Raw genomic sequence first — 10,691 nt, 5'->3', positions numbered from 1 at the left:
TGCTGGGGTTTCCTAAGGGGAGCGCAGAGGTGGTGATTTAGGGTAACTGAGCAGGGCTTCAGACTTACAGGAAGAAGTGGGGGCCTCGCCAGGGTGCCGGAGCCTCATCTGTGAGAGCAGGAGGTGCCATTGCAGCAGGGGCTGGGGTTGGCTGATCCTGGAGCCCAGGCTGCCCAGGTTTGGAGTCATCCACTGTGTGAGTTAATTGGATCCATCTGGATGTGAGACACGAGGAGCCTCTCACCCGATGTGAGCAGCAGCCGAGTCCCGACACAGGCCCGGTGCAGGGCAAGAGACCATGGATTCTGTTGAGGTTTGCAGGTCTTAACCACAGGCAGAGAGGCTGTGACTGACCAGGTATTTTACTGCTCGGATCTTTCTTAGAGGCTTAACAGGAGTTTTTAGTGAGTTGGAATCTTTTCTTCTCCTCCTCCTCCTCTCCATAGCCCCTTGACAGACATACACACCTGGAGTTCTGATAGGGAGTCCCCTTATGACAGGTGAAGCTGCTTACTCTTGGCCATAGATGTTCTAGGTTCCATACCATTAATTTCATCTTAGGTGCACCTGCTTCTAGAATGCTGTCATTCCTGACTTCATGCTTTGGTGCCCTTTTAGTGGGGAAATTGAATATTGAAACCACTGACATTGGCTAATGCACAGAACAATAATAGATCCATGGTTTTTCAGTCTTTTAAATTCTGTAGAATTTATGGTATATAGTTTCTCAGAATTTTGCTGTGTATAATTTAATGTCATCTGTCATAAATGTTTATCAAGTGATTAAGATGGGTAAGTTGGGCATGGTGATGTTCACCTGTAGTCCCAGCTGCTTGGGAGACCAACTCCTGAACCTGGGAGTTTGAGACCAGCCTGGGCAACATAGTGAAGCCCCATGTCTAAAAAAAAAAAAAGGGTAAGAGAATGTAGCCATAAAAATGAATGAGATCATGTCTTTTGCAGGAACATGGATGGAGCTGGAGGCTATTAGCCTCAGCAAACTAACTCAGGAACAGAAAACCAGATACTACGTGTTCCGACTTACAAGAGGGATCTAAATGATAAGAACTTGGAAACACAGGGAAGGAAACACCAGACACGGGTGTCTACTTGAGGGGAGAGGGCGGGAGGAGGGAGAGGAGCAGAAAAGATAACTATTGGGTGCTGGGCTTAGGCTTAGTACCTGGGTGATAAAATAACATGTACAACCCCCCCCCCCCCGCGCGCTCTTGTGACATGTATTTGCTTTGGTAGCAAACTGTTACGTGTGCCCCCAAACCTAAAAGTTAAAAAATATATAAAATATGTGATGCTCATTTGGTATCCATGGCACTCTTTGTTCTTAGGGTTTTGTAGCTTTTACACAAGAATTGAATAAAAATTATCTTTCTGCATCACATAGAATGTAGTGTAGACTAAAACGCAAACATGTTCTACTGCTGGCTGTTGAGACTGGGATATGAAGTCCTTTAAAAGTGCCTTTTGTACAATTACCCAGTTCCTGCTTTGGTGTGGAGAGGCAGAGAGCTGGACAGCCAGCTACCTTCGTGGTAAAAGAGGCTGAAATGAGAAGCTCTGTGCCATTAATAACAGTTTTGGCCAGCAGCCAAGGCTCAGAGTGTGGGATTAGCCTGAACAATCAAGACTGCAGGGCCAGAACCAGGAGGTAGGCACGGTGAGGTCACAGTGCTGCCATCTGTGTCCCGGAGCAGTGGGGGCCGAGGGACCGCAGCAGACGCCTGTGCTGCTCCTTGGCGCGGGCTGGAAGGTCTTCCTGCTCCTCCGCTTGGGCTGGCTCCGGGGAGCTGGCCCGCAGTTCCCCGCGAGTCTGCTTTTAAAGAGCTGTACGTGCGGTTGAATTGTATGGGAAATGGCTGCTCTGGGATTTTCTGGAGTCTTTACTAAAAATAAAGAAGCATACTCAAGCAGTTTGCATCTAGCATTTGTTCTGTGGAGGCACCATTCATGGTGAAGATGGTGTGTGTGGGACAGATCGCACTTCCGTGATCTTGTTTCAGATTTTTTGTTTTTTGTTTTTTTCAGAATCAGTCTTTTAGATGAGGACAGTGAAAATGATGTTTTACGTATTTTGGAATATTAAAATTTGAAGTAGAGAAACACTTTGCTCTGTCAATATTTAATACTGACGATTTAGACACATTTATAGCCTTGTCTTTACAAAAAATAGAAAATTAGCCCGGTGTAGTGGTACATGCCTGTGGTCCCAGCTACTCTGGAGGCTGCAGTGGGAGGATCACTTGAGCCCAGGAGGTCAAGGCTGCAGTGAGCCATGATCACACCACTGGACTCCAGCCTGAGCAGCAGGGGGAGATCCTATTCTCCAAAAAAAGAAAAAAAATTTTTTTTTTAATCAGGCAAAAACCAAGCTATAACTAAAATGTAAGTGAGACGTGGGTTTCAGCGGCACAGGGGAAGTGGTTTGCAAGCAAGGTTATCTAGGGCTGGGTGCAGCTGTGCCGTCCTCCACACGCAGGGCCAGCGAGGGCAGCTTTTGGGTTGACCTTGACATTAGCTGCAGGCAGCACCCTGGGTCAACAGGTGAAATCCGAGTCATTTTATGTATTTTATTATTTTAGAGTTTTTGTGAGTACGTGGGTGAATGTGTTCATAGGGTCCGTGAGACGTTTTGATACAGGCGTGCAATGCACAGCGATGACACCATGGAAAATGGGTGTCCGTCTTCTCAACTGGTTACCCTTTGTGTTAGAAACAATCCAGTTACTAACCCAACTGAAAACTGGGCACCAGTGATATAGGCAGTTATCCACGTGGCTCTTTGAAACGTGGTCGCTAAGCTGTGCGTGTTTACGGACGTGGAACCTGTTGTGTAGATGTTCACTCCGGTGAACGTGCAGTTGTGATGTGGCCGACAGTAGGGAAGGAGCACGCCTGTGTGCTCTGAGTCTCCTGCAAGCCGGCGCAGCTCCACGCGGGACCAGTGCTGATGCCAGAGTGAGGTGTGGGGGCTGTGGCCTGTGTCTGCCCGCACGTGGTGGCGTTCTAGCAAAGCCACGTGGGTGGGTGCGGCGTCTCCAGCAGCCCTGGTCATTATTAACTATCACAGCTTGACCTGTGTCCTTGGGTCAAAAGTTGCATCTGGTGCCTCAGTTCCTCTTTTTTTCATAGCAGTGAGAGAGTTCAGTCTTTGGAAAGGAAACATTTACCGGCCGTTTGAAAAGACTGATTTCAGAAATTCAGCATCGTAATGAAATCTGATTGTTTTGAAAGGATTTATACTTTGCATTACTTTCATCCCAGTGTTCGATAAAAATAGGAAAAGAAAGGAAAGATGTCCCCAGAAAGGGGCAGCCAGCACCCTGGCTTCCGGTACCTTCAGCAGCATTGTCCTGTGGCCCTGGGTTGGGCTTGCCGAGGAGCGGTGGTTCCTCCCTCAGGGCCCTTCCTCTTGGGCAGCTGCTGTTTGTCCCTGGACTATGTGAGTGGAGTCCGCAGCGCTGGCTGTGCCAGGTTGCAGCACGTGGCCTTGCTCCTTACGGCTGAGTCACATCATGCTGTGTGTAGACGCATTCTGCTTGCTCTGTCATCCGCCAGTGGACACGGGTTTGCTGTTGGGAACCTTGCTGTGTGAACTGTGAATGTCCAAGTACAGCTGTCTTTTGGGGGCCCTGCTTTTGGTTCTTTTGTGTATCTACCCAGAAGTGGAACTGCTGGATCATGTGCTTAGTCCATTTGTAATTCGTTGAGGAATCGTCACACTGTTTGTTTGGCAGTTGCACCATTAGACGTTCCCACGAGCAGTGCACAAGGATTCCTGTTTCCCCACAACCTCACCTGCCCCCTGGTTCCCTGTGAGGTGCTGGCAGCAAGTGTCCTGTCCCTGGGACACGTAGTGAGCACAGTCCCTGACTGCCCTTCCTTCATGGTGTGACCAGCAGATTTGACAGATGAGAGGTGAAATCCTGGGTGTGTTGAAAGGAAGCTGACTCACCCCGCCCCCGGCCCCACTGGTCTTTGGAGGTGTCGCTGTAGCTCTGGCTGCGCCCACCTCTGAGCAGTGCCCCTATATGGTTCCACCTTCCTTCCACCATCCCTCCTGGAGACTCATCCTCATCCCAAGCACTGCCCTTTCGTTCTTCTGTGGTCGATTTTTAGAATAAAAGATATCAAGCCTGGCTGTTGAACGCTTAGCAAAGGGACCTGCCCTGCTGACAAGGCAGCCATCAACCCCTCCAAGATGGTCACAGGTCACCTGGGAGCTGGCCCTTCCCAGCAGCAGGACGCCTGGGATTCCAGGAGACGACAGCCACAGGGCCTGGGAGAAGCCTCAGGCTTTTGGTGTTTATTATGTGCATTATCTTTTTGGGGTCCCCAAAATTGTACCATTACATTCTTTTTTTTTGAGATGGAGTCTTGCTCTGTCGCCCAGGCTGGAGTGCAGTGGCGCAATCTCGGCTCACTGCAAGCTCGGTCTCCCAGGTTCACGCCGTTCTCCTGCCTCAGCCTCACAAGTAGCTGGGACTACAGGCGCCTGCACCACACCCGGCTAATTTATTTATTTATTTATTTTTGTATTTTTAGTAGAGACGGGGTTTCACTGTGTTAGCCAGGTTGATCTCCGTCTCCTGACCTCATGATCCACCTTCCTTGGCCTCCCAAAGAGCTGGGATTACAGGCGTGAGCCACCGTGCCCGGCCCCATTACATTCTTTATAGAGCGCACGCTGGAACCAGCTGTGTCTGGTTGAAAGCACTGTTGTGAATGTGTCTGGTTGCTGCTTCTGGCTTCTGGAGGCTGTGTCGTTATCTAAGCAGGGCTGGCTGAGGGGTCACATCCTTCTCACCTCAGTGGATGGCTTGCCCCCGAGAACCGCACTTGGCTCTGGAACTCTCCACTTGACTCCCTTGACAAAGATGTCTCCTTTGGACTTGCTGAGACTCTGTAATCAATTTTTAAAAACCCACAAGAGTTCATTGTTTGTAACCTATAAATGTTATACTTAAAGATAGGGATCAGAAATGTGAGAATTAAAAATACTTGTGTTTTGTTAGTGACAAGCACTGGTTCATAGTAACTAAGGTTTTCCAGATTCATTCTTGTTTTTGTTTTGAGACAGGTCTCACTCCAGTGCCCAGGCTGGAGTGTGGTGGCGCTATCTTGGCTCACTGCAGCCTCAGCCTCCAGGGCGGGGCTCAGGTGATCCTCCTGCCTCAGTCTTCCAAGAAGCTGGAACCCCAGGTGTGCGCAACCACACCTGGCTAGTTTTTTTATTTTTTGGAGACGGTCACACTTTGTTGTCCAGGCTGGTCTTGAACTCCTGGGCTCAAGTGATCCTCCCCCCTTGGCCTCCCAACACATTGCTTGTGGTCTTGGGTGAGTCGCTTAGTGTTCCTGAGCCCTGGTCTCCCCAGCTGTGCAGGGAGGAGCACCGTGCTCCTGTGGTGTTTATCTCGTCAGTCACTCTGCGCCCAAGAGAGCACACAGACGCTTGCTGTGAACTGCCACGGCCCGGCCTTTGTGCAGATGCGATTGTCAGGCTGCGCTCAGTAACAAGAGACCTGCCCTCGTCAGACGGATGCTCATGACTAGATGAAGTTCAAGTGACGTCTTCGGGTTTTTCTTGTTTTACTTATTAATGGAAGCAACCCTTTATTTGTAAGAGACCTTCTTTTGATACTGGCGATACTGTGACATTTCAGTCTGCTTTTGAGTTCGTTGTGATACTTGGTGTCTGGGGCAGTCCCTGCTGGAAGAGAGAGCGTTCAGAGCAGAGCATGTGGCCCACACGATGCCACGTTCACCCCTGAGGAGGACATTGCAATGTCTTTTGAGTTCTTGTCAGCCTTCATTAGGTCTTTCAGGCAAACAGTCTGGCCAATGAAAAGTTTATGGTACAAGCAGCAGAAACTTCATCAGCTCTTGTATTTTGCTATCGTCTTCCGTTTGTGTTGTAGTCGTACACGTTCCTCTTTGGTCCTTGTGGGTCTGTGTGAGCCCTCTGCCCACCTCCCAAGCCTCACAGCATGAGCCCTCCGCCCCTCTTCTGAGCCTCACCAGCATAGGTTCGCCTGGACTGGGAATATGTTGGGAGCAACTGAAGACCACAGGGCAGCTGCCCAGGAAATGTCAGCAACTTTTAGACTTTTTCTCATGTCTTTAGGTAAAAGCAAACATGTTGTTTTGGTGTTTCCTTCTTACATCTGGTAGGTCTTCAGCATGTCCATCTGCATTTCCTGGGAGTTTGGAAATCTGTTGTCCCCGCTCCTTTGGGGGCATTTTCTTTGCCAAAGGAACTAGAAGAACGAGCTTACAGACTTACTCACAGCCTTTGTTTGTTTGTTTGTTTGAGACGGTGTCTCACTCTGTCTCCCAGGCTGGAGTGCAGAGGCCTCAGCCTCCCTCCTGAGTAGCTGGGATTACATGTGCCTGCCACCATGCCCAGCTAACTTCTGTATTTTTAGTAGATACGGGATTTCACCATGTTGGCCAGGCTGGTCTCGAACTCCTGACCTCAGGTGATCCACCTGCCTCAGCCTCCCGAAGTACTGGGATTACAAGAGTGAGCCACTGTGCCCGGCCAGCTTTTGTATTTAAAGCATGCTTTGATGACACACAAATCTCTTGAGTATTCCAGCCTAGAAGTGCCCTCCCTATCAAGAGCAGGTGCTGGGCACACTGCCCCTCTGCCCTGTGTGGCATTTCCGCTGGTGCAGGGAGGTGGGCTGGCTCTGCACTGCGTTGCCGTAGTGTGGACCTCACTGCTGCAGTGTTGACTGTGTCAAGCACTTTTTATATTTGGAGATTTGTCTAATATTGGTAAAATCATTTTTGAGACTTCAAAAAAGATTTACAGTGAGAAGGAAAAGGAGGCTTTTCTGATTCTAGGGTGAGATACTGTGTTTCAACATGAATTTTTTTTTTTGCTGTGCTGAATACAAAATTTAGTTTGTTCTATGTGAGATTTGTGAAAATGCCTTGGAAGATTTGAATGGGTAAAGGCATATTTCCGCCATCTGTGCAATGCATTATTCAGAAGCAGTGAGTGACCTTGCGGGTGGCACCTGAGGGAGTGCCAGGCATGGGGCTGTTGGGCAGGCAGCTCCCGAGAACCCTGCAGGGCTGGGTGCGACTCTGACTCCCATCAATTATTTACAGACTTGGGGCACTCAGCTGGGCTGGTTCACAGGGCTGGAAGCCAGCTCCACCTTTATGTCTCCAGCTTTGCCTGCCGCCTGTCACCCTGTGGCAGACATAGCCCACTCTCCCTGCATGAGAGGCTGCAGAGACTGCTGTGTCTTGTTTCAGGTGTCTCAGGGCTGATGTGTGTTGTGTTCCCGTGGTGGCCGTTGATCATAAAAAACATTATGTCACATAAATTATGTGACCAGGTTGGGCGTAGTGGCTCACGCCTGTAATCCCAGCACTTTGGGAGGCCTAAGTGGGCAGATCACCTGAAGTCAGGAGTTCGAAACCAGCCTGGTCAACATGGTGAAACCCCATCTCTACTAAAAATAGAAAAAATTTAGGCAAGCTTGGTGGCACATGCCTGTAATCCCAACTACTAGGGAGGCCGAGGCAGGAGAATCGCTTGAACCCGGGAGGCAGAGGTTGCAGTGAGCCGAGATCACACCACTACACTCCAGCCTGGGTGACACAGCGACACTCTGTCTCACAAAAATAAAAAAGTGACCAGTTCCTTCTAGTTGCCTTGGACTGGTGTTCATCTTACTGCTGGCATTTCTAGCTCTACCTTTGAGATCTTCTGGAGAAATGAATAGAAACTTTGTTCACTTTCTCTCTCTCTCTCTTTTTTTTTTTTTTGGAGTCGGAGTCTTGCTCTGTTACCCAGGCTGGAGTCCTGTGGCGCCATCTTGGCTCACTGCAGCCTCCGCCTCCTGGGTTCAAGCAGTTCTCCTGCCTCAGCCTCCTGAGTAGCTGGGACTACAGGTGTCTGCCACCATGCACGGCTAATTTTTGTATTTTTAGTAGAGACGGGGTTTCACCATGTTGACCAGGCTGGTCTTGAACTCCTGACCTCATGATCCACCCGCCTCAGCCTCCCAAAGTGTTGAGATTACAGACGTGAGTCACCGTGCCCAGCCTACTTTCTCTTGTTATAATTTTAACTCAGTGTTAGGGTGAAGTAAATGGATCCTATAAAGTTAATATATAAATATTCAATGTTTAATGTTTTCCATAAACTTTTCTGAAATATGGTTGTTTTAAAATAATTTTGTTTAAACATGCCGTGAAGTAGTAGAAGAAGCAGTGAGAGAAAAGAGGGAGAAAGCACAGGTTGCTGACAAAGCAGGTGTGGGCCTGGCTTGGGGGCCCATGTGGTCACCTTGAAGGAGGACAGCAGCATATAGGAGACCCACTCAGGAATCTGCCTGGCCGAGCACACACGTTTTCAGAGGCAAGTGGGACCCACCCAGCTGAGACTTCGATAAACTGGCGAACTGGTGGGACAAGGCCCAGGCACAGAACACACTGGTGCTGATGAGTGGAGCGGACAGAGCTTTTACCTTTCAAAGATCAGCCACAGTGTGTGTGACGTCTGGATGGGCCGGGGCGAGAGGAGGTGGCCCTGACCAGGGCCTCACTCTTGGGGGCAGGGCTCTCTTACTGTGCTGAATTTGCCAGAAGTTCTGGTGCGAAGTCGTGGGTGTGAGCCCTGAAGATCTGCCTGGACGTTCCTCTGTGCCCAGCATCGAGTGCCCTCCTGCCGCTGACCTGAGAGGAGGAGGGCGTCACTGTGGCCTTCTGCTTGGCTTTCTTGAGGGGCTGCCCTGAGACATTGCGGGGCCTAGACCCCTGGCTTCTTGGCTTGCCTTCCCCGGGGCTCCGCGCCTCCCGCGTGGCGTGATGCGTACCTGGCCACCGTGAGATCCAGCCTGTAGGACAAGTCTTGTCTCGTGTCTAGCACTCCATCCCTAGGGAAATGTGCCTCCTGCTTTTCGAAGAAGACAGTTGGCCAGGTGCAGGCGGATCGCTGGAGGTCAGGAGTTCAAGACCAGCCTGACCAACATGGTGAAACCCCTGCCTCTACAACAATTAGCTGGACGTGGTGGCTTGTGCCTGTCACTTCAGCTACTCAGGAGGCTGAGGCATGAGAATCGCTTGAATCCAGGAGGCAGAGATTGCAGTGAGCCGCAATGGCACCACTGCACTCCATCCTGGTGACAGAGTGAGACTCTGTCTCCAAAAAAGAAATAATATCAGCTTGAGTGAGAGGATTGATAGACCGTAGGCCTACCCAGTTAAAGCGCACAGTTCAAAGGTTGTTAGTGCGTTCACAGGTCTGTTCAACCACCAGGACTGTCAGTTCTAGAACATTCTTGTCACCTCAGAAAAACTTGGACCTTTAATCGTCGCTCTCTTTCCCCCCCCCTTTCCAGCCTCTGCTTTCTCTCTGGGTCTGCCGTTCTGGTCATTTTGTGTCCATGGAATTGCATGCTGTGTGGCATGACAGAAACCTGTGCCCAGGTCACAGGGCCTATGTCTGCAGTGCGCCCAGCAGCATTGCCTCAGTGCCAAACACAGAGAGAAGCTTCATCTCCATGCCTTAACTTACAGACATGCTGGAGAGTCTGTATCCAGTGTTTTCTTGAAAATGTTTGCTAGGATCCTCTTTGAATACATATATTTATGAAATGAGAATCAGTTATCTTGTGTAGTGGGTAATGAATGTCTGGAGTGATTTGAAGAGGTAGTGGAGGGTGTGTGGTAAAGTCAGCCGCCTGTGCACCTCCATCCCCCAGGCCCTGGAGACCGTCCTGGAAGTGCTGCCTGCTCAGGATCAAGGACAGCCTCTCCCTGCTCCTGTCGGGAGCTGGTCTTCCTTCCCTAGGGCCATGGACGCCATCCCATCCAGGAATGTGTTCTGCTTTTCCAGATGTGTTTGGTGGCCTGTGGGTGTGGGGTGATCAGTATTTGATTTCATTCTTTGCCAGGGAACCCCTCACCCACGCCCACCACCAGCTGCCACCACCTCTCTGCTCTCCTTCGCAGCAGTGCTCTTGACGAGCTCCGGTGCCTGCCATCGTCTACTCCCCTGCATTCTCTCTTAGAGCTTCTTTGAGGTACAGTTTAAATACTATGGAATGCATCGATTTTAATAGGGGTCGGGGAATGCATCCAGAGAAATGCATTGTTAGGTGATCTTGTCCTGTGAACGTCGCGGAGTGCGTGTACACAGATCTAGAAGGCAGAACCTCCCACACCCCTGAGCTGCATGGTAGAGCCTGGTGCTGAGTCACCGTGCTGAATCGTGTAAAGAAATCGTAACACAGTGGTAGGTGTTTATGCCATGGGACCCGTTCTGCTCCGATAGCATCTTATGGTGTCGCATACCACCATCGTGAGTGTGGCCTGTTGACCGAAGCATCATGTCCCTCATGACTACAGATGTGAGAGTTTTAACAAATCATTTGGAACCGTCTTGTTCCCACCATGGCAGTCATGATCCAGAGTATTTCCATGACCCCAAAAAAGGTCCCCTTTTCCCCCTTGCAGCAGCACATCCTCCTGTTTCCTGGACCCAGGGTGCTGATGTGCTTTCTGTCACTGTAGGTTTTGCTTTTCTAGAATTTAATATGAATGGAAACCTTGAGTGTGGAGTCTTGTGTCTGGTATGTTTCACATTCCTTTTGAGATTGATCTGGGTTCTGTGGTGTATGTCAGTAGGTTGCTAAGTAGCTTTTTTGGGGGGT

The 10,691-nt window shown here is 49.9% G+C and overlaps 1 protein-coding gene across 10 annotated transcripts in view; it reads left to right on the top strand.

Annotated features, from left to right (window-relative positions):
- The window catches only part of ANKRD11 (ankyrin repeat domain 11), a 224,209-nt gene that overhangs the window by 133,246 nt on the left and 80,272 nt on the right, over positions 1 to 10,691 (top strand). For 2 of the 10 annotated variants that reach the window (XM_023228896.3, XM_023228895.3), the window contains exon 1: positions 52 to 357. The exons of the other annotated variants lie outside the window; for them this stretch is intronic. The gene's annotated coding sequence lies outside the window, so the exon portion shown is untranslated. Of the gene's footprint in view, positions 1 to 51; positions 358 to 10,691 lie in introns of those variants that run through there. 10 annotated transcript variants of the gene reach the window in all.

This window comes from Piliocolobus tephrosceles, chromosome 17 (assembly GCF_002776525.5).
Source record: "Piliocolobus tephrosceles isolate RC106 chromosome 17, ASM277652v3, whole genome shotgun sequence".
In the NCBI taxonomy this organism is placed as follows: Eukaryota; Metazoa; Chordata; class Mammalia; order Primates; family Cercopithecidae; genus Piliocolobus; species Piliocolobus tephrosceles.
Note: the sequence above shows the minus strand (reverse complement) of the source record. Positions and strands in the feature narration are given on the sequence as shown.